The 27989-nt window shown below is 42.9% G+C and overlaps 1 long non-coding RNA gene across 1 annotated transcript; it reads left to right on the forward strand.

The window, feature by feature from the left end:
* Positions 1–67: 67 nt before the first annotated feature.
* LOC120323405 lies at positions 68–27984 on the forward strand. Its single transcript, XR_005563796.1, has 5 exons — positions 68–163; positions 17896–18036; positions 18898–19101; positions 26205–26442; positions 27737–27984. It is a non-coding gene; the product is annotated as an uncharacterized LOC120323405 (long non-coding RNA).
* The last annotated feature ends 5 nt before the right edge of the window (positions 27985–27989 follow it).

The following is a 27989-nucleotide window of genomic DNA, read 5'->3' on the forward strand; positions in this document are numbered from 1 at the left end:
TTTTGAGCTGTTTAATCTAAACACACTGTGAGTCACTCTGTATGTATTGGCTCTCTGCAGACCTTCACTGAGAGAACGTGTTTCCTCTGGGACCAGCACCTGAAACTAGAGAGTGGTTTCTCTGAAACTGAAGGTACAAGATGTAGTTTCATCACAGTCACAGGTACGTTTTTTTGTGGACTTGTGTTCACGTATTTTAAATGCAAAAAAATCCCAGTATTAATGGTTCCAGGCTTTCTCGAGTTTCTTCTCAGGCCAGGGGTCAGAATAGACTTCCTCAAAAAAGCACAAAGCAGGTGGGGATTTTATTATCTGAATTCTTGTGGTGTTAAAGCTCAGGATTATGTGGCCTCTGGTGTTCTCAAATTTAGAGGAAGACACACATGCAGAATGTAGGAAACTCTTTATATAGCAGTAACTAAAAGAAGGAAATTCTTGAAAACCTGGAAGTTCAGAGATCGCTTCTTCAAAGTGATAGAAGAACATAGGCTCAAAGATTTATGTTCGTGAATGTTGAGGTCATAAGGGATTGTTAAAATGATCTTGTTTGGCCTGTGTAGCCCAGCTCCCAGAATCAGAGCGATTCCTGTGTTAACTCTGTAACTTCTGGCTGAGGCCATGCAATTGGAATTGTTAACATTCACTGTTAAAAGTTGGGCATCTCATTTTTAGTTTCAAGTTTTTAGCTCAGCTCTTTGTCACTGGATCATGTTACTTCGGCTGCTGCTTGAACAGACTCTTTACTACGAAAAGATTTCTCCCTGCAGAGTTCAAGATTATTAATGTCTATTTCTAAAACATTATACAACTCATACATTTAAAATTCCTTTCCTAATCACTTGTGTGCATCCTTTCTCAGAATTTTCCAATATTATTTTTGAATTATGAATGCCAAAACCGAGCCTTATTATTGCTGAATATACAGTGGTAAATCACATTGCTGTTTCAGACTGATATCCCCACCTAATTAAAACAGAGACAGACAGATACATGAATCATTCAGAAAGGGTGTAGTGTTTAATTAGTTATCCACTGCAACCCTGTATGGTTTTCTTAGGGTTATTACTTCCAACATGACAGTCCTACATCTTACATTGCTTGACCTATGACTGTGACTGAGCATTTGACCATATTAAAAGAAAATTACAAATGAACAGAGGCCATTAAGCAGTTCAGGTCACCCTGTAGTTAATTAATCTGTATCATGATTATTTTCTGATTTCTCTGCTATATGCAGTGATAAATACTGGATTATTCTTGTTCATAATTAATGTAGCCCTCAAAGCAAGGATGAAGTTATTATCAAAACAGAACTACAAGATGAAAGGTACTAATGTGAATCTGATAAAATCTTAAGAACCCTGGAAGTGGGGAACTTGTTGTATGGGGATCACTGTAAGAGATGAAATAATTCACAGTGAGAAGAATCCCTCTGTGCTACAAAAAGACTCATGAGGTTGAGTAATTTTTTCCTAGGAAAAATTGTCATCTGAGGAAGAAATGCCAGCTTTTAATGTGTGTTTTCTTTTTTGTAAGGTCACAAATACAGTAAATGTTTGTTTGTTCACTATCTGAAGTGGTACTGGGCTGCTTAAAGATCTATGCAGAAAAAAACTGCTGTTCTTGATATGTCCTCAACATGGGAAAGGCTTTATCAGACCTGCGGGGCCGTATCTGAATAATTAAAGATTCCCCTGACGTAGAAATCTCATTTACCTTCCAAATGCAGTGTTCCTGTTTTAGCCAGACCGCCTCTGTTAAGGGGAGAAAATAATTTCACAAGTGGTGTTTCTTTGATGTGATAAAATAGCTCTGAGGGACTCGTTGAGTCGCAGATGCCTCCACTGTGAACACCCCAATCTGAGGGATGTGGGCCAACTGAAGAGTCGGGACCCTGAATTTTAGGAGAGCAAACTTTTAGTTTTTTAAGGAATGAGTGAATGGGACCGCCTGGGAAACTGCATTCAAGGAGCTGGAAAGATCTGGCAAGTCTTTAAGGACATTATTCTTAGAGTGCAGGAGCGATTAATTCCCATGTGTAAGAAATGAAGCAAGGAGGGGACGAGACTGGCAGGGGTCAGTCAGGACATCCTGGTCCACCTAAACTGTAAGAAGGAAATGGAACAAGCAGTGGAACAAGGGACATATATCCTGGGAAGAATATAGGGACACTGCCTGGATGTGTAGGGATGGGATCAGGAAAGCTGAATTTGTCAAAGACTGTGAAGAATAGTAAGGGCTTCTACAGGTATGCTGGCCAAAACTGGAAGACTAAAGAAAGATTCCACACACACACACACACACACACACAGATAAATAAGACAGGACAGCCGGAGAAAAACATGAAGAGGGCTAATTTTCACTCCTGCTTGTGCACCCTTCCAAACAGAGCTGAGAACTAAACACAGGCCAACTCAGGGCTTGTATATGAACTCCCACAGAGTTTCACCATGATGGGTGTAAGGACTGCAGGAATTTTCCTTTTGAAGCTGAATATAGACATCACTTGTGTTCTGCAGGTTTATTGATGCTGCTGCTCAGTTACATACTGTGTCTTTGGCTTATGATTAAGGCTGTGGCACAGCAGTATTTGCAGGTGAGAACTGAAACTCAGAGCACTGCTTCCTTCCACTGCCTGGCTCACAGAACTGTACATTGCCCACAGAGGTGGTGGATGCCCCATCCCTGGAAACATTAAGTTCAGGTTGGACGGGGCTCTGAGCAACCTGATCTGGTTGAAGATGTCCCTGCTCATTGCGGGGTGACCTTTAAAGGTCACTTCCAACCCAAACTATTCTATGATTCTGATTTCTGTGTCTATGCTAAGCAAGATTGCATAGAGAAGTCTTTATTCTGTCTGGTAAGAGTGGTGTGCTCCAGCCAAAGAGAAGACAGGACATACAGTGTGAACTGTGTTGCTCTAACACGTATCAGACAACTCTTTGCTGTTTGGAAGTCAATGAAAAAGCACCACAACTCAGGATTTTAAACCCCTTGTCTCTAAGCCCAGTTCTTGTCATCAAGGTCATTCACAGGGAGGAGGATTTATTTTGAACAAAACTCAGGGAGTCAGTTTGACATATTATCTCCAACTTCAGCATTTCTCATTTCATATTCCGTCTTCCAGAATAATGAAGTAGGGGAGTTCTGTGAATCTGCAGAGAAAGATCTTTGCTGACAGACATAACATTTCTTTCATTCAGGACACTTCACCTTCTAAAATTATACTGATATTAGCAACCAAGCAACCACTGACTATGCAAATCAAATAACGATTTTCAAATTAGGGCCCTGCACAGACTTAAAATTCCTCTCTCAGTGTGTCTCAGGAATTTATTCCCACTCTTAATAATGCTACAAAAACCTACTACGAGAATTCTTTATTTTTGCGGGTATCATCCAACTGAGTGCTATGACTTTGGCCCCAAAATTATTCCATGAAAGGTCACCAGGTTGAGCATAAACATGTCAGAGGGGAAGGAGGACAGTTCAGGGATATCTGTGTCTATTAACAGTTTCATTTGCATCTTCTTTCTTTTTCACTTGGCTTGTCTGGTTTGTGCTGACACCATTTAAGGTATTACAGGACACAAATTTTCTGCAACATTAACTGTCATTTATCATGCATCTCTTTAAAAATACACAGATTAAACGCCAGCATTTAACGTGTCAGCATATGGAATTTGTGTTCTCCTTGAACACGAAGCTTGAACCTCCTTTGTGCGGGAGGTTGGACGAGAGATCTCCCGAGATCCTTTCCAACCTGGATGATTCTGTCATTCTCAGGGTCTCTGTGTACAAACACAGCAAGAGGGTTAAAAATTTGTGTGTGAAGGGAACAAAATGTTAGAATTACAGCCAACAAAGTAGGGGCAATCCCCAGCCAGTTGTACAGTCAATGACCTTTCAATTGAACACAATTTTTCTGTGATGGGATAACTGAGTCCCAAGGAAATAGCTTTGGGTGTTATTCCTCATCATCTCTGTATTTCTGATAAGAAGGCTGGCTGTAGTTTTATTTTCCAGAGAAAAAAATAGTATGTTGAAAATCCTAGGAGGAAAAAAAAGAGAGATTAGCTTTATCACAGCCCCTGCATCTAGAGAAATGTAGCAACACTGAGCTGTCAGGTCTTGGCAAAGAACCAGACTAATGTGAGTGCTCTGAATATTAGAAACACTTTGCATTGTAGAAGCTGTGAGATATTCCTGAGGCTACAGAAGAGCTTATTCCTGCATCTCATTACTCTAGGGGCAGTTTTAGCAGTGTTTTATTTATGTGGGATGCATAACATGCCCCTCAAATCTGGCTGGCTTAACGTGACATTTATTATACTTCCAATTCTTTACCATCTGGCACAATCTCAGGCAGTCAAAGAGATTTTGCAGCTGCTTTTTATAGCAGCATTAAGATTTCATAACATTTGTTCTTTTACAGCGTTGCTGTAAAGGAAATGCGGATTCAGAATTCCTGAAGTGGTGGGACAAGAGAGAGGAGAGGGCAGTTATTGCACAAAGATGGACAGTCAGATGCAGAAAATAAAATTTCAGATAGAACAGGTTTTGTGTAATAGCTTCTTGTAAAAATCACTGTAAGAAACCTTAAAATACATCAGCACAGATATCATCATCCATAACTATGAACTGCTTTTTTTTTCTTAATTTAATAAAGTATGCTTGGTTTTCTCCCTGGAATCTGAACAATCTCTTAGGATGCTCCACTGTATTCAGAAAAGATCTATCAGAAGTTCATAGCTCGATAAAAGCACAGTATAGTAAACTTCATTCCTCATTTTAGCTTAGTGAAACACTAATTAAAAGACAAAAACTTTCCCTCTTGATCTTTTTATAGCTGCCCCTACATCACTCTCTTTATAAAAAGCAGTGTACGTAAAAAAAAAAAAAAAAGGCTTTTTTATATAAGAAACAATCTTCTCTAAGCTTGGGATCTGTCTATATATGAAAAGGTTGTTCATTTTCAAATATTCACATTACAAGGCTGTTGAATAAGATTAATCCAGGCCTGGATCCAGCCAGAATACCACATAAAATAACCACCTTCCAAATGACCTCTGTTTATCTCCAGAATAAAAAATGCATAAAGAAGAACCACAAAAAAGCAGCATAGAGAGAGTATCCTTTGGAGCAGCCTAATGTAGAGAATCCATGGGCATTAGCCAGTAGGGCTGCGGATAACATGAGACCATCCTGACCTGTCAGCATTCCATGCTGGTGCTCCTCATTCCCTAGCAGGCAGTCTTACATTGTGCAGCAAAACCTCATGAAAACCATTTGTAAGCACAGAAGACACAGAACAACCCCCCATCCTTGTATCCAAGCTGGGATCCAGCTGTCATCCACCTGAAAAGGGTTTGTAAAGAGGAGCAACACAAACTCTTCTCAGAGCACACAGTGAGAGCACAGGAGGCAACACTTGAAAGTTGCAACAAGGGATGTTCTGATTGATTACAAGGAAAAAGATTTTCACCCTGAGAGTGATTAAGCACTTGAGCAGGTTCTCCAAGGAGCCAATGTGATCTCCTTTGGAGGTTTTTAATAAACTTGGCTGGATGAGGAGCAGGGCAACCGGATTTAACTTTGAAGTTGTTGCTGCTTTGAGCAAAGACTCGGACTAGAGACCTCCAAAGGTCCCTTCTAAACAACACTTGCCTGTGATTCTATAATTAATTAAGCCCATATTGCTTTATTTGCATCCAAGAGCCCTTAGAGATTTAGCAGTGCAGCAGACAGAGAACAAAGTTCAACCATTTGCATGGCTAAACATATCATTTACTTTTAGGTGTACTGCTATTGCACTATAAAAGGAGTGTATTTAAACATTGCCTGGCATCTCAAATACAGTAATTAGGCACGTGTTGCTGTGTCATGTATGACTGAAACTGGACAGAAAATAACCTCATAAATCATTAACTCCTATTTAATCATGGCCAGCTTCTGCTGTGAGGGCAGACCAAGGAGGATCCTGTACAGCTGATTATATAGAGAAAAGGGCACTTATACAAACACCACCCAACAGTCTGTGCTTGTTTTCCATATTGCACTTCTCCTAATGTTAAAAAAATTACCAAATTTTGGGTTGGAAAACTTAATTTTGACAGCGTGCCCCCACTGTTTTGCTTTCTATGGTTCTTATTTATTCCTCCAATAATGGCTGTTTCAGTTTTCTGGAGGGCATCCAGTTAGTTGAAGAGCAAAGAGAATATCTCACCTACAAGGTGAATTATTCATCAAAGATATTTTAAGAAATAATTTTTAGAGCAGTTTAGGCTTTCTTTTCTGGCACAGCTGAATCTAATGTTGTCTTTCCTTATTTCAATTATTGTTCTTTGGTGTTTGGAGAATTTTTCAGGATTGATTCATCTCAAATCTTCAAGTAGGAGAAACCCACCAAAATATAACATTTCAGCTTGGGGAAGTAACATAACCTGACATAAACGGAAATGACCAGAAATTATAAAAGTGGGTTCATATTCTCCAAAGATTAACCTTATGTCTGATTTTCAAGTGCCAGAAAGAGCAAACCATTTACGACATCTGGCCTTCCTAGTGCAAGATGATCCTTCTGAAGGGTGGCTCTAAGTTTTCTGTGTTTGCAGAGCTCACACAACACCAGGAGTCCAGTTTGGTCAGCTGCCAAGTACTGTTATAATGTTACAGGAGTGCTCATGGTGACTGTGAAAAAAAAAAAAAGAGTTCTTTTATCAAGAGTTGTTACGAAGGAAAAGGCAATTATTGGAGTGGAAAAGGAGTTTGTCATGTGATTTGGGAAAGCTTCCTATTAAGAGAAGCAGTGACTCAGAAAACACCACTCACAGCTTCCATAGTATTGTCTGTAATAAATAAACGGTTCACCTACTGAGGGTAAAGGATGTAATATAAAATACAGAGAGAATTTTCAGAGTTTGTATTCAGTACATTTGTATGAAAAACTAAAAATAGATATAGCCTAAGCTTGACCTGGAAACAAATTTATTAGTACTTCCACAGAGAATAGTAGTTACTTTTAAGTCTTGGCTAAAACAGAGAGGTTCTTTTGAGTTCTCCTGTTATGCAGACTGAAGGCTTAAACAACAACGTTTTCTTATTAGTTCTGTTCTTACCTATATTTTTTTAATCGGCAACTTCACTTGCTGCATCTTTTCTAAAACTAAGCCTTCAGCTCCTCATTTCTTTTCCTCAGGATCAAGCCCACGCAACTCATTATCGCACTGCAACCTGAGACTGGGAATGCCCGAGGGCGGGAGGCGTTTCTCCGAGTGTGGAGCAGAGCAAGGCACCCATCCAAGGCTGCGGAAGCAGCACAACCACCGACTGCTTTCTGACATCTCCTTGTTGAAGTTCTCCATTGTTTTAGAGGGAAGCTGGTTTACATCTCTCAGCAGGTTGCATTTTGGCCCCTTCACCGAACATGGCTGGACAGGATGGTAATATAAATTGGGAAATACCTCGTTCTGCGTTCTGCGCTGTCCCTGTTGCACCGAAGGAGAGGTGATTTTCAAAGCATGTTAGGAATGTGTAGTTCTGCACAACCATGTGAGGCGTTTCCTTTCAGACCTTTCTTTGGGCAGTGCAAGTTGCTCAGAGGTGAAAAAGTGATCGTACACTGATAGAATCCATGTGTCTTTGATGACCAGAGTACACGCTGCTTGTAAAAGCTGGTTCAACAAAATTCCTTGTGTCTTGCCTTGGCTGCAGTTACACGAAAGCAACATTGCTTAATTGAGAAAGCACATTAGCCGAGTTCATAAATGAATCTATGAACAGATTTTCCTGCCAAGCCTCTTCTATAATTCATATTTCCCTGGGTTTTCTCCCAGGTTTAAGAAGATTTTTCACAGAAGCTTTCTTACAGCGATTTGCTGCCAGTATATTGCAGCACCACCAGAGAGCTGACTGACTTGAACAAGATACGATCACCTCTTCATAATGACATGCATGATTGCCTCTGCAAATCATGTAATTATGATAAAGATTTCAAAGGAAAGAAGGTAATTTATTTACATACTGTCCAGAAACATTAAGTCTCTTGTGAAGCAAAACCTGAATCTCAATATGGAAGTCTTTAGAGATACTGTAACAAGATCAATCAGTTAACCAGGAAGGAATCAAAGAGGTTATTAATAAAGCAGTGCCAAGAAAAGTGCTGCAGGCCACTGTGCTGCAATGTATAGTTACAATATGCTATAAAGGCTGCATTTATTTCAAAATTAACGTCTTTAAAAAGCAGCAAATTTTATTTGGGAGAAAGCAACACTCGAGTTTCCAAGTGATCTGGACCTTTCTAAATCTTGTCAAATAACAACAGCCAAGCCTTCTGTTTTTCAGCTCAGCCAAAAAGCAAACCTTAAACATAAACAGCACTAAAGCTTTGGCACTAAGTGGAATTTTTAATTCAGCACTGAGCCAACTATTGAATTTATTTTTCCTAACACCTAAATACCCCTTTGGGCTTGTAACACCCTGGATGCTTGGTGCTCTTCAGCCCCAGTCTTCTCTCCAAAGAGCTCACAGAACCCACAGCCAAGCAACATGGATTTGTTTTGCCTTTATTCTCTGAGTACAGATGGCGTTTGGTTCTGCTAAGTTAAAATAAATATCAGAACTTAAATATAACAGCCACGTCCTCCAGACAAGTGATTGCATAAATATGCAGAGTTTGTGTCCTTGCTTCCATATTAATTCTGACTGCATCTCAGTTACATCATCAGGCAGTGTTTGCTCCTTATTATCTTTCACTACCTGTCTCATTTGAGGCAGCAAAGCCAACTCCAACACATGCCAACTCTGGGATAACAGAACATCCATGGCTACCTCTGTAGTCTGTGGCAGAGCTCTGGAAAGCTGTGCTTACCCAGCAAAGAAAAAGGAGCAGGTTCATGAGGTTGTCAGTGCATAAGCAACAGCTACTGACCTCTGCTTTCCTCTTCTGTTCACTGCAGAAAGAGCATGCCCAGCTCTTCACAGCTTTCCCATGAGTTTTCTGCCTCAGGTCCTCTCCTTCACCTCTTCATCCCGTTTCCCTGCTTAATCTCAGTCAGGCGTCTGCTCTCACACCTTAGGATGGCAGGGTCCAGATTGCCTGTGACCACAGCAATCCTGAACTGTCTATGCCTGAAAAACAGGGGGTTTATTGGTATCCTCTGGTTTCAGTGCTTAACATTTGTTCATGTTGCTTTCACCCTGTGGCTGTAGCACCACTGAAATGGAAATGCCCAATGAATCATTTTTCCTTTTGTCATGTACCAGACATTTTCTAATTTGCAGCAGGGGAATGTGCCAGGTTTCTGTGAAAGCAAAAGGTCAGGAAGGAGGCTGAGGTCATCAGGTTTTTCAATTAAACAGAGTTTATAGACTGCCTGACCCTTACCTCTGGCAATGGAGCTCAAAATGGTTCCCACAGAAGTCATTAGTACTTGTACTCCAGTGGTACCTAAAGCCATCTGGATCCAGACTGCTAAATTCAATATAAACTCGAAGTCTTTGCCCTAGGGAATGTTTTCTCTCCACCTTTGCTTACCCTCATTGCATATTCTGCCCCAAAGCGTGAATGGGAGCAGTTAGTGGTACCTGTAACATGATTGCTGTCATGTGAACACTTCCCACTGCAAACTGTTGGGATGCCAACATTGAGTTCTCTTCACAGAACTAATTTCATGACATTCAGCCACCCTCACTAATGGTTAAGTCTGAATTGCAAAGTAGGTCCTAGTCTCCCCTCCTGCAATCATCTATCCATCCAGTCTTAATTCCTTCTAATTGATAAAGAGAGGTGGTGAAATTCACATTCCTGGACAACCTAACCTGATTTCCGTGTTAGCCTTGATTCAAGAAGGGGATTGGGCTAGAGACCTCCAGAGATCCCTTCCAACTGGAGTTTTTCTTTGATCCTACATTTTATAAGAGCAGGTTCATTGGGTGTCCATGTCCAGCTGTTGTGAGTGGACGGATCACAGGTGTGGTCTCTGAGAGAAGAGTCCAGGGGCTGCCCCTGCTTCAGAGCCAGCAGTCCATGGAGAAGACCATGGTGATGAAGATTTTCCCCCTGCAGCCCATAGAGAACCCCGCTGGAGCAGGTGGATGTGCCCTGAAGGAACCTACAGCCCATGGAGAGTCCACACCAGAGGACTCTCTAGCCTGGGGAGAGGAACCTGTTCAGGAGAATGGTTTCTGGCAGGACCTGTAGCCCGTGGGGGACCCATGTTGGAACCGTCTGTTCCTGAAGGATTGTATCCCATGAAAAAGACACACACTGGAGCAGTTCTTGAAGAGCTACAGCCCATGGGAAGGACCCACCCCGGAGAAGTTTGTGAAGGGCCATATCTTGTGTGAGGGACTGCACACTGCAGCAGGGGAAGAGCATGAGGAGGAAGGAGTAACAGAGAGGAAGTGTTATGGACTGACCACAACTCCTAATCCTATTCCCCTGCATTGAAAGGAGAGGGGGGAGGTAGAAGAGCTGGGAAGGAAGAAGCGAAGTTGAGTCTGGGAAATAGGAGGGAGTGGGAGAAAAGTGTTTTTAGTTTTATCTTTTTTCCTCACTATCCAGCTTATTTTTAACTGGCAAAAAATTAAATTAGTTTACTCCAAGTCTGTCTTGCCCATGATGGTAACTGAGAAGGGATGTCTCTGTCTTTATCATGACCTTTATCTTCATCTTGAGCTTTTCCATCTCATTCCTCCCCCCTATCCTCTTGAGATGGAGGGAAAGCAGCTGGGTGGGGTCTGTCAGCCAGCCAAGGTCAAACCCGACACCAAACAGCAGATACCGAACTTCCCAAGCAACTGCTGGGGTCCATCAGCGCTGCTCAGTTTTTAAACAGCACCTCCTAAGGGCACATGAGCAATAATTCCCAAATGTCAGAAGTCAAGCAGGCAAGGCAGAAGGCCAGCTTGGGTGAACAGGAATCTTCTCTTGGAAACAAGGCAAAAAAAGGAAGGTGTATGCCCAGTTGGAAGCAAGGTCAAGTGACATGGGAAGAATTTCAAGATGCTGCTTCCGGCTGTAAGGGAGAAAATTCATGTGGCCAAAGCTCAGCTGGAAGTTGAAGTTGCCAGAAATGTGGGAGATAATTATAAGAATTTCTTCAGATACATTAATGGCAATAGGCAGTATAGAAATGTCATTGGCCTGTTACAGGATGAGGATGGTCACCTCACAAACAGGAACAGAGACAAGGCAGAGGTATTTAATGCTTTCTTTGCCTCTCTCTTCAGCATGGATGACAGACTAAGGGGGTCTCAGTGCCCTCAGCTGGAGGACTATGGCTGTGAGAATGAACTCCCAGACCCTGAAATTGTGCAGGATCTGCTGCTCCAGCTGGATCCCTACAAATCTATTGGACCTGATGGGATTCATTCTAGAATCCTCCAAGAACTAGCTGATGTCATTGCAAAACCTCTCTCAGTGATTTTTGGACTGTCTTGGGAATACAGAGAGGTCTCAGCTGACTGGAAGCTGTTGAACATTGTCCCAGTTTTCAGGAAGGGCAAGAAGGAGGACCCTGGAAACTCAAGACCTGTCAGTCTCACTTCAGTGCGTGGTGAAGGAGAAGATTATGAAGAAGATTATTCTGGAAAATATTGAAAAACACCTGAAAGACAAGGCTGTCATCGGTCACAGGCAGCATGGCTTCAAGAGAGGAAAGTCGTGCTTATCAAACCTGATTTCCTTCTATGACAAGGTAACTCACCTGGCAGATCAAGAGAAGCCAGTTGATATAATCTTTTTGGATTTCAGTAAAGTTTTTGATACTATCTCTCACAGGAGCCTTCTGGACAAAATGTCAAGTCCACAGCTGGATAAACACATGGTGTGGTGGGTGAGCTCAAGAAGCGTTTGGATAACACACTCAGGCACATGGTGTGTGACTCTTTTGGGGCTGGTCCTGTGCAGGGCTAAGAGTGGAATTTGATGATCCTTGTGGGTCCCTTCCAACTCAGCATCTTCTGTGATTCTGTGAAGTAACCTTCTGTGATACTGGGAAGTAACTTCATCTATGCAGAAGCTGGTGACAGGTGAGGATGTTCCACAGCATTTGAATTTCTGAGCATCACTGCCACTAATTTTTTATGTTAGCAGGCCACAGCAAGTCTTCCTTCCAGCCTGTCATGCTTCAGGCCTGTAGATACTGCTTACAGGATATAAGCATTATCTATATATAATATAAGTAAGATAGATAGATAGATAGATTATCTATATCTGTATAAGGATATAGGATATAGTATATAAAGATGATCAATTGTTTTTGAAAGTGTATTTTCTGCTCGTAACAAGGAAGAAACTTAGACCAGGGTTCAGATGGATGGTGAGACAAGAACACCACTGAGAACAGAAGGAGCTTAGGCTGGATTTCAGCTTAGGTATTTCAGCTGGTACCTAAAGACTGATGTGATAAACCTCAGATTAATTGTTGTAATAAGAGTACAGAGACACGAGAATGACTAATAAATACATATGGGAAGTTGCAAATTTCTCAAGAAGCATTTGCATGTCTGCATCTTTCCAGTTACAACTGAGGCAAAAAAATCCCACATTCGATGTCATCTGCACGTTCACTGCTTAGACTGTCATTGAAATGATTAAGAAGGTGACATGGAGGGTTTTTTCAGCTTTTTATTGACTGGTATCAATTACTAAGGCTGGCAAATGACTCTGCCTGAAAGATTAGTCCCAAGTTTATAATTCAGATGAAAAAAAACCCAGCACGATGGATTTCCCTTCCCTGCCAGCCCACTTGTGTTGAATAGTTCCAGCAGCATTTTCTCTGTGATGCACAGTAATGCTGTTATTTGGTTCCTCTGTCAGGCCAACAGTGCCGGCTGCCATCATGCCTTGACATTCAGGACCTGAACTCCCTCCTCCTTTGTTTCACCTCTGTGCAGAAAAAGCAGGTACAGAAGCTCCACTGGATTTATTTTTAACCAGCTTATTTACCTTGCTCCATCTGTTCAAAGCAAACAAACATTGTGAACGGGATAGGTGAGAGGCTGAACTGGATGTATACAGAGGTAATTACCTCTGTTATATTTTATTCAACTCCTGATCTTCAAATTTAATAAACAAGGACTTATTTCGGGTGCAGATGAAGAGCATACTTTCTTCTTTCATTCTTTCTTTGAAATATAAGAACATCCCAAATGGAAGCAAGGAATTTCAGAAGTAGCTACTCATTTTGACTATGTTTTTATATATTGAGTTTGGAGTAGCTTAATAGACATTTTCAGCAATGCTGTATCTTTGTGGTTGTATTCAATATAAATTGGATGTGTATGGCCATCACAGCTTCTTGGCAGCCAAAGACACCTCTCAGGAAGCTTTGGGAAAAATTACTTACCCTTTCTCTGAAAAACAGAAGTCAGATAAAATGCTGGTGAACTGTGGACTTCCCATCCCTTCTCTTCTGCTGCTGATAACAGAGGAGAAAAAGCTATAATTATTTGTTCCTGCCACTGTGTGAAATCAAAATCCTGTCTTCCCCGAAGGACCTATTTGGAGTGAACTGTTTCCTATAACTGAGCTTGGGGTTTCCCCCACCACAAAGTACTCCTTTTATCTTCCTTTTTTATGTGCAGTGTCTTCCAGCTGAGAAAACCCCAGCTCCTTTTGTCCACAGCCACTTAACTTTTGGTAGGCCTAGTTCCAGATTCCCCAGGAAAACTGTCTGTTTGATCTTCACTGAGACTCAACAATCCCGTTTTTGGTTTCACAGAGATTTAAAAAATTTGACTTGATAAAATACCCCAACACGTGTGTCCACAGCCACAGAGTGAGCTGCTGTCTGAGCTTGCCTGAAACTAGAGCTCAGGACTTGTTAAATTAGTTTAACATCAGTCTACACAGATCATCTAGACCACCACCTCCCTCAAGGACAGGGAAATACTTCCCATGTCATAAACTTCCTTTTTGGTATAGGGTGATCAGACACATAATTGTCTGAAAGAGGAACAATGCTGTTCTTCTACAGGCTCCAGCTCTGAAGGTCATGAGGAGAAGGCAGGACTCACTTCAATTGATAATGACAGAAAATATTCATTCAAATACATTCAGTGTGTCAAGTGGCACTTTAAAAACCCTTTGAGGGCAAGACGGACACAGCTGCAGGCGACTGCTTCTGTCTAGGCAGGAACAGGGCACAGAGGGGTCACATTTGCTCAGGCCTGAATCATCTCGCCCAAATCACATTAGAAAGATCTTTCTAAAGGCTTCTTGAGAGAGATCAGATATGACAACCTCAAATTCAACTCTTTAAACTAGGACAGAGAAAATATCGTAAGTTTACAGAATTGTAATAGATAAAATCTTTGCAGTAGTTCAAAAGGATACAAGCCCAGAGGATCTGTTTTTCAGGAAATACACTTTAGCTGCTGTTGCATATCACAAATAACTGTAACTTCATACAAAGCCTTTTTCAGAGTGGTTCTCCCAGTTGTCTTCACTGCAGACTGCAAAGAGTGTTCAGGGTCAGTGGGCTATGTCAGGAATTGCCTCTGAGGAGCTTTGTGAGATTAAAAGTTGGAGTTCTTTTCACTTTAGAAGTTATTTTCTGTTCCAAAGAATAGTTTCAAGATCAAATTTTATGTGGGGTTAGCCATGATGCTTCCTTCATTACAGTTCCCCACGTGTGCTGAGATGGGCTAACTGCTTCAACAGGAACGTGCTGGCTCAAAGTCTTGCTGTGTATTTTAGTTCTCCCCATGCCAACACACATAAGGAGTTTTCTCGCCCCCAGTGAAATGTCTTTTACTTCCCGAAATCAACACACACTGTGCTGAAGTCAGAGCAGCCACCATCAGTATTTTAGCCACTGAAAATGAAAATAAAACCCAATCTGATATGGCAGAAGCTGCAATTGCTAAAAAATCCCTTTGGCAATTTTCATTTTAATGACCTCCTCTGCTGATATCAGAAGGTTATGGCCTGGCAGCTTCCAATTTCTGCACTCACTGCCTGTCTAAAGTCACGCTGCCTTTCTTTAAAATGATTCTAAGACTTTTCCCTGGACTGATTCATTTAACAACACTCTTCAATGGTATTTAAAGGCACTTAGACATGCTCATGAATTAACCTTCATAACCTCCATTACGAATTCATGAGTGTCATACTTACTACACAAATTAGTTATTGTTAGATGTTCAAACAATCAATTTCACACTTTCTTTCATGCTCTGGGCTTACAAAAATATTTACAGAGCTCTCTCATTAGCTTTTCTCAAATCCTTTATTAAAATTTCTTTTGCCACAATAGAGAAGCCTTGGCAACAGCTCCTGCCCTGTACTGGCTGCCTATCACACTCATCAGGATTGCTTCACCATTGCCTTAAATTCCCCTCCGTGACTGTACCCATCTGTTGTTTCATGTCTTATGCCTCAGAAGCAATTTGGGACAGGATTAGCTTTTCATTTCAGACTTTCATTGCTTCAGTCACAATGGGATCATTTTCTGTGACTGAAATCCAACATGCAACGTGCACAGTAGTGAACAAATGAGGAGACAGATAGGGAAAGGCAAAATGCTCAAAATATCCTGTGAAAGCTGGGAGTCAGGGCACTGTTCATCTTTCTGTGTCTGCATCCTTTTTCTCACACTTGTCATCCTTCTCCTTAAAGGGGAATTCCAGGCATTCTAGCAAGGATGAAAAATCAAATTTAAAAAAAGGAAGGAAGATTACCAGGGGTAAATCTAGGGAAGGGGAAGAGTAACTCCTCCAGTTTTCCAAAAGCTCCTATGAAAATGAGCTAAGCTCATCTAAAACGTGTCATGGGCGTCTTTAACCACTAGGAGCCGTATTCAGACCATCTCCCGCCTGTAACGGACCTGGCAAATTTTAGCATTTAGGTCAGGGGAACAGAATCATAGAATCATTTAGGATGGAAAAGACCTCCAAGTCGAGTCCAAGCTGTGAAGATCTTCCATCATCCAGGGCTGCCAGATGCTGTAGTCACCTACACCTCATCCAGACTTGCGTTTGGGACTGCTGAGCTTTCCAGATGCCCAGGAAGGATCAACATGCCCCAGCCTGACCTGAGTCTAAAGCTCATGCTCTATATCCAGTCTGGCTTTCCTCGCTGTCCCAGTGCAATCCCATCACACCCTGCACAGACAGCCAGTATTGACAGAGCTGGAGGAAGGGGAAGTGGTTCTACTGAATCTTACACAGAAACTTTTGGCAATGTTTTCAAAGAGGGTTGTAGGCATTTCTGATTCCAGAGGGGTTTGTAGCTACAACTCTGACTTCTCAGGAAGTCACTTCGGATGAAAGGCCCATTCTCATCAACATCCCACCCTGTTTTCACAAAGCTCTGGATCCACAAAGTTCTGGAGCAGGGGCAAACATGGCTTGGCTGGGATTGTTAATTGCTGTGAGTTAATATACATTTTTTGCCTTCGATTTGCCTGAAAACCTGATGACATTTGGTATTTGATTGTTTTAAATATTTGTTCTTGCAAAGCTTGAAATGTGTCTCTTGGAGCATTTTGCACTCCTGTGATATTCAGCATTTAAAAGCTCAGATATCCCAAATGCCTCTAGAAAAGTAAGCCAGGTCTGCTGCAGAATGACTGGAATGTCTGTCCACTGCCTGGTTACCAAACAGGCTGAAAATATGAGGAGCTTAATGCAAAAAATGCTGATCTTTTCCACTTTCCTCAATCAAATTCTGTCCAGTCTAACCAGTTTGCACACACACACGCCTGAAAATTATTTAGAAGCCAAACCTCTTGTTCACTTTTTCACTATCCAAGGAAGTCAATAATAAACAAATCTTCATTTAAAATTACATATACAAATTTTTAGACGTTATAGGTGTGATTTATTATAGCAACTTCAACAGCCCCACTCCACTGGCCACCTCCCTGGAAGCTGAAACCCATCATCCCATATTTCCCAGCCTACTACAGATGTGAACGAAGAGGATTAATTAGTTGACACTTTGAGAGGTATTTAATTTCTGTGTGATGCCACAGGATTGCAGTGCTGGCCACTTCTCATATAAAGAAGCAGCACTTGATGAACACCTGAATAACCTACAGAGGAAATTTGGTCCCATGAGGTTTAGAGTTCAACAGGTGTGAGCCAAACAGGTGTGAGAAGAAGTAGCACTGAAGGCATCTTTAGTGAAGTGTGTGGCACGAGGGTGACCAGTGTGTGCAGTCTGGATGTGGGTTTGAATCAAAGTGCTTTGAGAACCTCAGGCTGAGGGGGTAAATTTGGATGTTCTGTTAAGTAGTATGTGAATTATTTCGAAGATGAGTCTGCATTTGTAGCATGTGGTGTTGACACATTGATGGCCTTTCCTAAAAGGAAGCAGTGACATGGCTGTGCACCAGGTTTTTTTAAACCAGTTGTGCAGAGATTTTGTAGCAACCTGTAAAACCTGTAATGTACTTGCACAAGCAATTTTTGAGCACCAGCGAATCCTTGTTTCCTGGAGCCTTGTGCCCTGATTGACTCAGTCCCAAGCAAAATCACCAAGTGAAGGTTTTCCCAGAATAGCAGCACCTACAAGTTGTCCTTCCCACCCAGAATTCTCTGATGATGCATGAGTTTCCAGCCATTACTTCAGTAGCTTTGCTTACAGGTGCTTTTTTTTTCTACCTGTCTTCCTATTTTCACAGAGATGGCATGAACTTCTGTTCAGGATTTTGCCCTTCTGTCTTATTTGACTGAAAACAGATTTAAATGTTATTAGCAAGAGAAGAAAGGATGGGAAAATCCATCAGGTGCCGTAGTTCTGCAAGTCTCCATATGAAACCAATCAGAAAATAAGGAATTAAACTCCAGCCAGCATCAGAGAAAGACAGGAAGGCACAGCTGTCATCAGACAGAATGAAAATGCTCTGACAGTAAAAAATAACAACTTTTCCACTCTCTGTGCAGGTCTCTTTCCAGGTAGCACTGAACATCCAAATACAACCTTTCCTCTGGATTTTTTTGCTCAGTTTGCATATGCTGTTGCTGTACTCAGGAAGCATCTAGGTCTTTATCTGATCTCTGTGGCAAAAAAGCAAGAATAGACAGGTAAATTTGCAAAATCTGCTTTTTATTTCTCTGCTTAGAGAAAATAAATTCTGTTGAGGGGGCACGGAGAGAAGGTCTGACAACATTCTGGAGACAACGCGAAGCCTCCTTTGGCTACATTTTCAGTAGAAAAACATTCACTGTCACAATGTTAATTGTGTCACACACATCCACACCTTCCTATGCTTTTCCAGGAGTTCATACTGGCTGCTGCAGACCCAGCTCTGGTGGAACCCTCCCTGCTCTGCAGGGTTAATGTCTGCAGACAAGTGCAGAATCATTTGTTTCTGCTCAGCTGCAGGGACAATGCAGACACAGTTATGTGCAAACAACTCCTCCTCTTGTGGGCAGCAAGTCACATGCCTGACATTAAGTGTAAATCATGTGCAATCTCATCTCTGGCCCTTGTCCAAATCCCTGTCTTCCCTCACATATCCAAACATACAGCATTAGGTCGCACTGACCACCCCACTTGAAACTCTCTTTAGTTTACTGAAGTAAAGGACCACTTTGGTCTTTGCCAGCACACAGGTGGGAAAAGCCTTCTCGGTCCCAAATTACTCTCAGAAGGCAGCACACTTAAGCATCTTACCACATTGCCAGACCATCTTTACTTCTAAAAACAGTTCACATACCTCTTGCCAGGCTTGGCAGAGCCTGGCCCCTATGGGCTAGCAGTCATGGGTAGCAGGTGGCCTGAATTGCCCTCCTGAACTCAGGACACCCCGTTGTTCCATCTGTCACTGACACCATAAGGGATGCCCACCCTATACATTATGCCTGCCATGGAGGGTGAGCTGCCCAGCTGGGGCTGGGGTCTGCTTGCTGGTTTCTCCAGCCCTCTCATTTCTCTGTCCCCAGATCACTGAGCACAAGGATCAGCTGAACCAGAGGAAGCAGGAGCTGAACAGCAATTAGGAGCAGCTCAGTGCCATCCCAGCCCTCCTGACCAGGTTCTGACTCCAGGGTCTCCTAAAGCCTTTGACCCTTGGCTAAAGGGTACCTTGTGGTGTAATCAGCAGGACCAGGTTTAATACGTGATTTGAACACAGCCACAGTAAGCAGGTGGGCGAAGTCTTTAAATATAATAATTAAATATATGTAATTATAGATATTTAGACTCATTCTAGGAGGTTGTTAAGATCCAGCTGTGAAATTTTTGTGCTTGACAGTCCAAATGCTGTTTGTGCACATCCCAAATAGTGCAAGGGGCCAGCACAGCACACTACACTTCACCTGGAAAGAATCCCCTCCAGGCTCCCATGGGAGCAGAGGTTGGTTGTATCCATGACTCAGTAGAGCATGAGGGGAGCTGAGTGCCATCCTCTCACTTGACAGGCTCTGAGATGTGGACACTTGCTATTTAATATTCTGGCTAGAGGTTGTAGCACTTCAGATATGCTTTTTAACTTCAAAAAAAAGCACACCTGACAGCACAAATTAGTCACAGCTAAGGAAAACCTAAGAAAATGCATTAAAATTAGAGCAAAGACTTGGCTCCCAGGAGAGACTAGTGTTTTCATTAGCTGCAAAGTACAGATAAGATTCTGTGGCTGTTTCCTATTTACATTTTGAGAACCAGAGTTGCTGGATATTCCCTTCAACCAGGAGCTCTGGAGTGCTTCACACCCCAGTTGTTTTCCATGATTTCTACACTAATCACTTCTCTTCTGGAAAATTCAGTTCAAGCCCATGTCTACCTCTAACACAGGGAATTTTTGAGGATCTGAGGTATATTCTTTATGCATCAGTCTATTTTTGTATCTTTAAAACATTTTCCTGCTGCGTGGGTCTGCAACAAAGTCCTTACCTCCCGAGGTACAATAGGGAAGGAAACCCAGAGGGAAATGTCCCTTTTGCAGGTTGTGGGGAGGCCTTGTGAGCCAAAACACAGATGAGGTTGAAAGGACTCACAGGAGTGCCAGAGGTGTCCACCTCTCACCGCTCGTGCCGCACCGCTGCAGCTGGAGCAGGATATTTTGCCAGGAAGGAAATCACCTTCTCACCCCTGGTGGGATTTCCCCTGGTTTGCAGATGGCTCTGGTGTGACACAAAAGTCCCATTGCTTCCTAAGCCATTCCTCATCCTCCTCCAGTGCCATCAGCAGCCTCACTGCTGAGTCTGCTCTCAGGTTTTACAGGGAGCAAAACGCTGCTGGGCAACTCTATCAGCCCTGCCCAGGCAGTGGGATGAGCAAGGATCTGGCTCCAGCAAGGAAACCGTAGGACCTTTAGTTCATGGTCCAGCTCTAGTACTCTGCCAAGGAAGGATTTCACTGAGTTATGTTCAGGACCAGTAATTAGACTGTTTCCAGATGCTGCTCAGAGAGGGACTCTGAAGGAGGAAAGGAGGTGGTGAATTTAATAGTTTTATAAAAGGTTTGTTTTCTGACAGCTGGACTGGTTTTAAACAGCCTGGCAAAACCTTAACTCAGTTTTAAAGATGTGCTTTACTACGAAGTGATTCTGCTACCAAAAAAAACCCAACTGGGGAAATAAACTGGTTTTTTATACAAATATTTCAAATTATCATTCTAGCAGAGGAAGTGAGAAAAAAGGCCAGCTCAAAATTTCACACTGTCTTCCCCATGGAGAATAATCCATCACTGTCTACAACATGCAGTGCAGGTGGATGGGAAAGGAGGAGGTGAGGTCCTGATGGACCAGGACACGGGAGTTGAGATGCAGAAGGAAGATTGCACATTCTTTGGTGTTATGATGTATGAAGGCAGTGCTTAGCCAGCAGTGATGCCCCAAAAGCACAGAATACCACATGGTTTTCATAATAAAAGCAGAATTATAGCCATGAAGGAACAATTAGTTTAAAGGACAGATAAATTAAAGTTTGGCTGTTTACCTGAAGCCTCATATCAACACATTAATCAGGTGGAGAACAAGGGACGGATCCCAGAGTGAGGGAAACGGACAGTGCCAAACCCAGGTCTATGCAGATAAATCATCACAGAGGAAGAACATTAACATTAATTTAGTAATGAATATTAATTTGTGTCCCTGTGCTTTTTAGGGGCTTGAGATAAATCCTGTTTGGGGTGTATCTACCAGAGTCCTGTGCAGTGCTGGGGAATTCGCTCCTGAAATTCAGGGCTGAATCAGGAACTGTGTGGTCATATAGACAAGAATCTACAGCTATATATATATAAAGATTTACACTTTGGAGAGGTGGCAGTCACACTCTGTAATAGCTTTAAACTGCTTAAACTTTGTAATGAAGTGGACTGAAAATGTGAGGTGAGGGAAATGGGCTGCACAAGGATGAGTGACTCTGGACCAAGGTGAGTAAGGTGACCTCTGAGTAAGGTGACTGAAAGTAAGGATTTGAGCTAGAGATCCTGAAAAGACACTGGATCAGGACAAGACCTGGGAGATTTCATGGCTGAGCATGACTACCCTTTCCATTGCAGCTGGGATGGCAGTCTCCTGCCTGAGCTGTTGCTGTAAGCATGGGGGCTCATTCCTGGTGGCAAATGTGTTTCTTTCCACACACCTGGAACAATTCTGTGCCTGCAGCACCCCATTTCCCCTCTCGTGTGGCTTTCAGATAGGTCCTGGACGATGCAGCACTTGATGTTCCTGGTTGTGAACTGCCACACGAAGTGCAGAAGCACCTTGTACAGGCTGAGGTACCTGCCAGACCATCTGCCCCCACCTTCACCCTTCTTAAGGCAGCACCTCTTGCCTTTTGTGTTGTGGCCCTTTGGCACGTGGCCTCTCCCTGCTTCCCATACTACAGAGGGAGGCAGTTTTTAAACTCTCCTGAGGTCCTTTCCCTTCCTCCCTCTGCATAGGCATCGCTGCCCATCCACTGCAGCAGCACTGGATACCAGCGCTGTGAGTAAAGGCTGGGAGACTACCAGCAGAGGAAATGCTTTGAAAATGAGATCTCTTACTTCTGTGCAGAGAAACAGGCTATTTTGGGAGCAGATTGTGTTGGAGATATGGGCTGGGACAGGATTACTGCAGCTGCTGAAGGACATGCTGCTGTACCGAGAGCTTCCCAATAAGCAAGGCCAATAGATGTCACATAAAGAAACCCTCCAGGTTCATCAGTTCCTCTCCTCTCTCTTTGGCATGGCCTCTGGACTCAGACATGGAGTTTCCCCAGCCCCAGAGACCACCTCTGGTTTACAGCAATGTAAGAGACCAATCCCACCATTCCCATCTTCCCAAAAGAATAAAAGTTTCACACAGGTTCCAAATTACAGTAGAAAGGGTTGTCCTGCTGTGAGTCTGAGGGCAACACAGAGGACCGTGGTAACACTAAGTTCCAGCAGTCCTGGGCATGTTTAACAAGTGTTAAGAAAAATTCAGTCCTGAGCAGCTCCCAAGGCAATAACACCCCATTGTCTGCCTGAGATTCACTGATTCCTCCTCCAGCTGCAGCTCCCCAGACATTTAAATGACGTCTGATAATTAAACATGCTGTGAAAGCAGCTACAGTGCTTGTCAAAGCTCTGTTGGGTTTCACCAGAGATGCTTCAGCTGAAACCTTCAGTTCTTCAATTTCTGGTGAGTGGTCTGTTGGGACTGGCAGGGCACAAATGTTTGTCATCACCTGCATCTTCAGTGCACAGGCCCCATCTGCCAAGGCAGCAGTCTCCAGCCTGCAATCCCTAAAGCAATCCCAGTAGCCTGACTTAGTGTATAATTCCCCAAGCTAAATCCACGAGCAGGAGGAGCTGCAAGCCAGGCTGCAGAGCCCTGCAGACCTCTGTCCGTCATCGTGCTGAACGGCCGCTCCGAGAATTACCTGCAGATTTATTACCCTTCACTGTAACTTGAGAAGAACGTTGCTGTCTCTATTCTCACAGAGATTTACAGCTCATTCTGCCTAGAAATGAGGCTTTTTTCTTTTTTTAATTGAGTGATCTGTCTTTTGGGGAAATATTTTATTTTGTGCTGCATGTTTCAAGGTCTTTGACTGTGTCACTTCCACTTTATTTAACCACCCTGTCACACCAGCCTTGTACTCTCCCTGCTCCACTATCCATGGCAACCTTCATGGCTCATACATTTATTTTTCCTTGACTCAGCTCCGTGATTCTTCCCAAACTGACTCTAGAGACTGGAATGTATAGATAAGTCCTAATTTAGGACTTATCTACATGGGAGACTGTTCCAGAGATTTTGGGGTAACTCCTCTCTGTGGAAAGCCTTGCTGTGCCATCCGTGTGCACAGCTGGGAGTTACACCACAGAGCTGTCATAGTTCACTGTGCCTCTGTGCCACAATAAATTAGTACAAGCACTGACTCAGGAAAAGTCCTTGGCTATTACTGGAGAAAGGTCAGCTGAGAACTGCGTTCACTGTGTGTCCGCATCCAAAAAGCAAACGTAGACAGGGCTATATAAAGGATGGGCTGAAGGGTTATATAATTCAGTTACACAATGTATGTGATTGCTGTCAGCGGAAGACGGTCTCCAGTGCTTGTTAGTCTGTTTCAAAAATAAATAACAGGACTGGGGAGTTCAGGGACAAGCAGCGTTCTTACAGCGATGAACAAAAAAAAGTAAAGGATTGGAGCCATTTATCTGGGAAGGAAGGGTAAGATGCGATAAATCAAACCATGAGCGGTCTAGGACATGTGGCTTAAGAATGCCTGCTTTCCCCTTTCATAAAATAAAAGAGCAAAGTGTCATTTGAAGAGATGAGAAATAGCAAATTACAATTTTGCAGCAGCACTTGCCCGACATCCTTACAAACCACAGAGCTCTGGAATTTACTGAAAACCCAGAACATGGGAAATCTTGATGTGGTAACAGGAACGTATACAGTTGCAACACGGAAAGCTAAAAAATAAAACCCAAAAAAGAGAAGGGAGATGAATGCTTTGGTATCTGTTATATATAGGGGATTGATAATACACCATCAGGGAAAAAGAGATATCGAGGCTTGCCTCCACCCTCTACTGATGTCTCCATTACTAAACCCTCTCAGAAACAAGCAATCCCACCAAATGACCATGGATCCAACAGTATAGTGATGTCTGTGTTCCCAAGGAACAATAACAGCACTGAAGGCAAAGGAGCTGCCTCTTATTTCCAGGAATGTGTAACGTCTGCCTATTGTGCCCTTGCTGATACTTGCCATGGCCGTGCACACTGGAGCCACTGTTCACAAACAACTTCCAAAGATGTCAGTTCAGCCAGTGAAAAATATTATGTCTGAAGGAGCTCAGATTTGGTGAACTTTCATCAAATCTGAATTCTATCTCTGGTTGCCCTGGAAACACTGAGATGCTGAAGGCACCTCATCTCAGAGCAGCTTTTCCAAGGGGTTTCCTCAGGCTCCTCTCAGCCCCTGCAGCCCTTGCTGAGACACCAACCAGAGCATCAGTTTGACTCAGCAACTGCAGGGTGGGTCAGATTGCTCCTTCCTGGATTTACCATTGGTTCATATCCAGCCCAGACCTTTTGAGCTGAGTTTTCTTAGTCCAGATGCACATCTGTGCCATATGGCAGCTGCACCTGGCTGTGGGTCCCTCATTCCCCCAGATGGATGTCTCAGGTTTGCCCTGACAAAGTGGCAGAGGGAACTCAGGCAGTTCAAACCCATCCCAGAAGAAAGTGAACAGTGAAAGCACTTCTGCTACCAAGCACACCGCTGCTCTCCAGTTGCATTGTGAGTTACATGAAGCTGGGAAACTGTACCAATTATAGATTTCATTCAGATTTATGTGTGCTAGGTGCCCCTCGGACCAGAACCCCATTTTATCCTGCTCTAAGGGATGATATTTAGTGGCCAAGTTTCTCCCTCAATCCCAAGGTGTTTTACAAAACTCTAATGACAAATTCATGCAACCACAATCTAAATCCTGAGATTATGGGACATAATAGGAATTAATTATAGAATAATTTAGGTTGAAAAAGACCCTTAAGAGTCCAACCATTAACCTAATTAACTGTCAAGTTCACCACTAAACCTTGTCCCTAAGTGCCACATCTACACATTTTTTAAATATCTCCAGGGATGGTGATTCACCCATTGCCCTGGGCAGCCTGTTCCAATACTTGACCACCTTTGTTGGAGGAATTTTTAATAATATTGAATCTAAATCTCCCCTGGTGCAATTTCAGGCCATTTCCTCTACTCCTGTTGCTTGTTACTTGGGAGAAGAGACCAACACCCACCAGATCAAGTTCTAGTTGGGCTTTGGCCCAAATTAGAAATTTTCTCCCTACAAAATCTCCAAAAGTCATAAACTTTTTTTCCCTCTGAGTTCCAGCCAAGGCTTTTTGTCCAGCCAAAATGGTCCTCTTCCCCCCTATCTTGTCTTTTGGCGCATGGGGATGGCTGTTCCTGTTCCTTTAAGATTTCCTTCTTGAAGAATGTCCTGGTCCCCTTTGCCCTTCAGGACTGCCTCCCGAGGGACTGTGTCTACCAGACTTTTCATTTGGGGCCTTCTACTTCCCTCAGAGGGGAGTCTCCTATGACAATGACCCATCTTAATTTCTTTATGGAAGCACCATTGACTTAACCTCAGCAACACCTCTAACCTAGAAGAACCATCACTCTTGTCATTGTTCAGTTCCCCTTGCAGACCCTCCTACCTGTTACTCTGGGGCACCTGGGGGTTCAGTTCCCCTTGCAGACCCTCCTACCTGTTACCCTGGGGCGCCTGGGGAGGTGGGCAGTCACGGAGGAGATGCACATGCTACGCCAAACATGACCTTATTGCCACTGTCCCTTGTCCCCTGAGTCTCTTAGTTCAGCTAGGCAGAGAGAGGACAGGGAATCCTCTGTGTCCTGTGTCCTGTCTGCCTGTTGGGCCTGTCCCAGGGAAGGCAGGGTGTGATTCCAGCAGTCTGTCTCTCTCTCAGACTCCCTGATACTCCTCAACATCCTCCTTTCCTCCCAGAGCTCAGGCACTGAGTGGAGGAGTCCCACCACCCGGGCACACTCCCCCAGGGATGATCACTGGTCAAGCTGGCAGAGTTACAGCCCCCTCTGCATGACTACCCTCATTAATTATGATAATTACTGTTCTCTATGGAGTGCCATCCACTTCAGAGTCCCCACAAGGTTTTTCTGCACTGGTTTAATTGATGTCCCTGCTCTGTGAGGGATGTGAAACCTGTGACCACAGGAGAGTCACTTTAACTTTCACATTGATAGAATGAGGTTAATAAGAACACCCTGTTTCACTGGCAGGAGGATGCTATTCAAGATTATGGGTTGTCCAACTTAGAAGAAGCTGGAGACCATTAAGTATCCAAGCAAAGAGACTCATGGAGGAAACACAGGTAGAAGAAAGCACCAGAGCTGGAAGTTTGACTGTGCTCCACACTTGCTGTCAGGCCACCACAGTGGCAGCCCAGCCTGAGGGAACCCAGAAGCAAAGTGGAACTGGAGACTGGCTGCAGGCAAGGTTTCCACAGAGATCTTTCTGGTAAACACATTCAGACCAAGTAGTCATTAGGACTAAACATAAGCTTTGGTTTAGATGTTTGTTTTCGCAACCTGTCCGACCCAACCCGGGCTTCCCAGTTGTTTCCTTAGTAACCAGTCCATATGTCAGGATAGTTAAGGTTGTCATGTATGAGGTAAACAACTCAAGATTCAAAGAATACCTCATACCTACCTGATTTAGGCAAGAAAGCCACAAAATTTCCCCAATTTCTTATAATTCTTTTACATACAGGGTAAGGAAGTGTCTGTGGACTGAAAATCATGAAACTCTCATCTCTGCTGTGGATTTATTGACTGGGTAGAGAAAGAAGCAATTACAGTTGAGGGAATAGTATGAAAAATAACTGCTTCTGAATATTTCTTTCCAATTTTAATCAATGTTGGATGTAACAGTGGAAAAGTCAGTGATTATATTTAATGTCTAAGACAATATCTCTGAAAATTATAAGGTTATTTTCAGGTAAAAGCATTGATAGTGAGCATGTTTCACATCCAGGATGAATGGCTAAGATCAGATATATATTCATGCTTGATCTTTCATGCCCTTGAATATGCAGGGAATGAAAACAGCATCACATTACTTCTCCAACTAGGTGGAAATAACATAGCCCTAATGTTGAATCAATTCACAAAATAAACCCTGTGAATAGCTGCTGAGGAAATCAATATGAGGAAGGAGTGAACTGAACATCTGTTCTGAAAATCATCAGAAAAAGAAAAAATAGATTGTGGCTGTCCTGGTTTTGGTATCTCTAGAAAGTCTGGGCCTAAAAACCCCATCTAGATTAACAAATTAATTGAGAACCAAGTGGGGGGGTTGTGGAGAAAGAAACAAAGGGAAAAAATGGAACATAGAAAAAATTGAAATTAAAAAAATTAAATAAAAGAAGAAGGGTGATGGAGGGAAGCTGCACAGTTACAGATAAGAAGTAGCTTAATGGATAAGTTCTATGGACAAGCTTAATGGATAAAAAAGAAAACTAATGGAGAGGTGGGGGGAGAAGAGTATCAAGGGAAGGAGCAGTTCAAAAGAGGGGAGTTAAAGGCAGTAGGTAGAGAATAAGTTGAACCTTTTTCTTTCTGATACAAGATGGGAGTGCCAGCAGGAAGTACCTGTAAGAGAAAAACTGTGAGATGAGGAGGACAAGACCTCTGAGAAAGGGAGGGAGAAAGGTGCCAGAAATAGAGTCAGACGTGACCACTAGATTTTATGTCCTGTATAGCACAACCCTTAAATTTCACCTGCTGCCCTCTCCCTTTTTGACAAATGGCAGGTTTCCCTGAGGTGATGTGGTATTAAAGACTTGAAGAGATGGAAAATTATCTCGGATAGCTGTGAGATGGCCTGTGATAGAGGAAGGATTCCAGAGACAGCATGACCAAAAGAGGAGGACAGGAGGAAGATGGCTGAAAGGAGTGAGAGTATACAGAGGTAATGGCAGGGGAGGGTCAGAAAAGAGAGAAATGTTAAAGATGAGTCAAAAAAAAACCCAGACTGTAAATAAAGGTTTGTGCTGGTGAGAGGAG

The sequence above is a fragment of the Pipra filicauda genome, unplaced genomic scaffold (assembly GCF_003945595.2).
Source record: "Pipra filicauda isolate LSUMZ 115617 unplaced genomic scaffold, ASM394559v2 scaffold251_size2273266_pilon, whole genome shotgun sequence".
In the NCBI taxonomy this organism is placed as follows: domain Eukaryota; kingdom Metazoa; phylum Chordata; class Aves; order Passeriformes; family Pipridae; genus Pipra; species Pipra filicauda.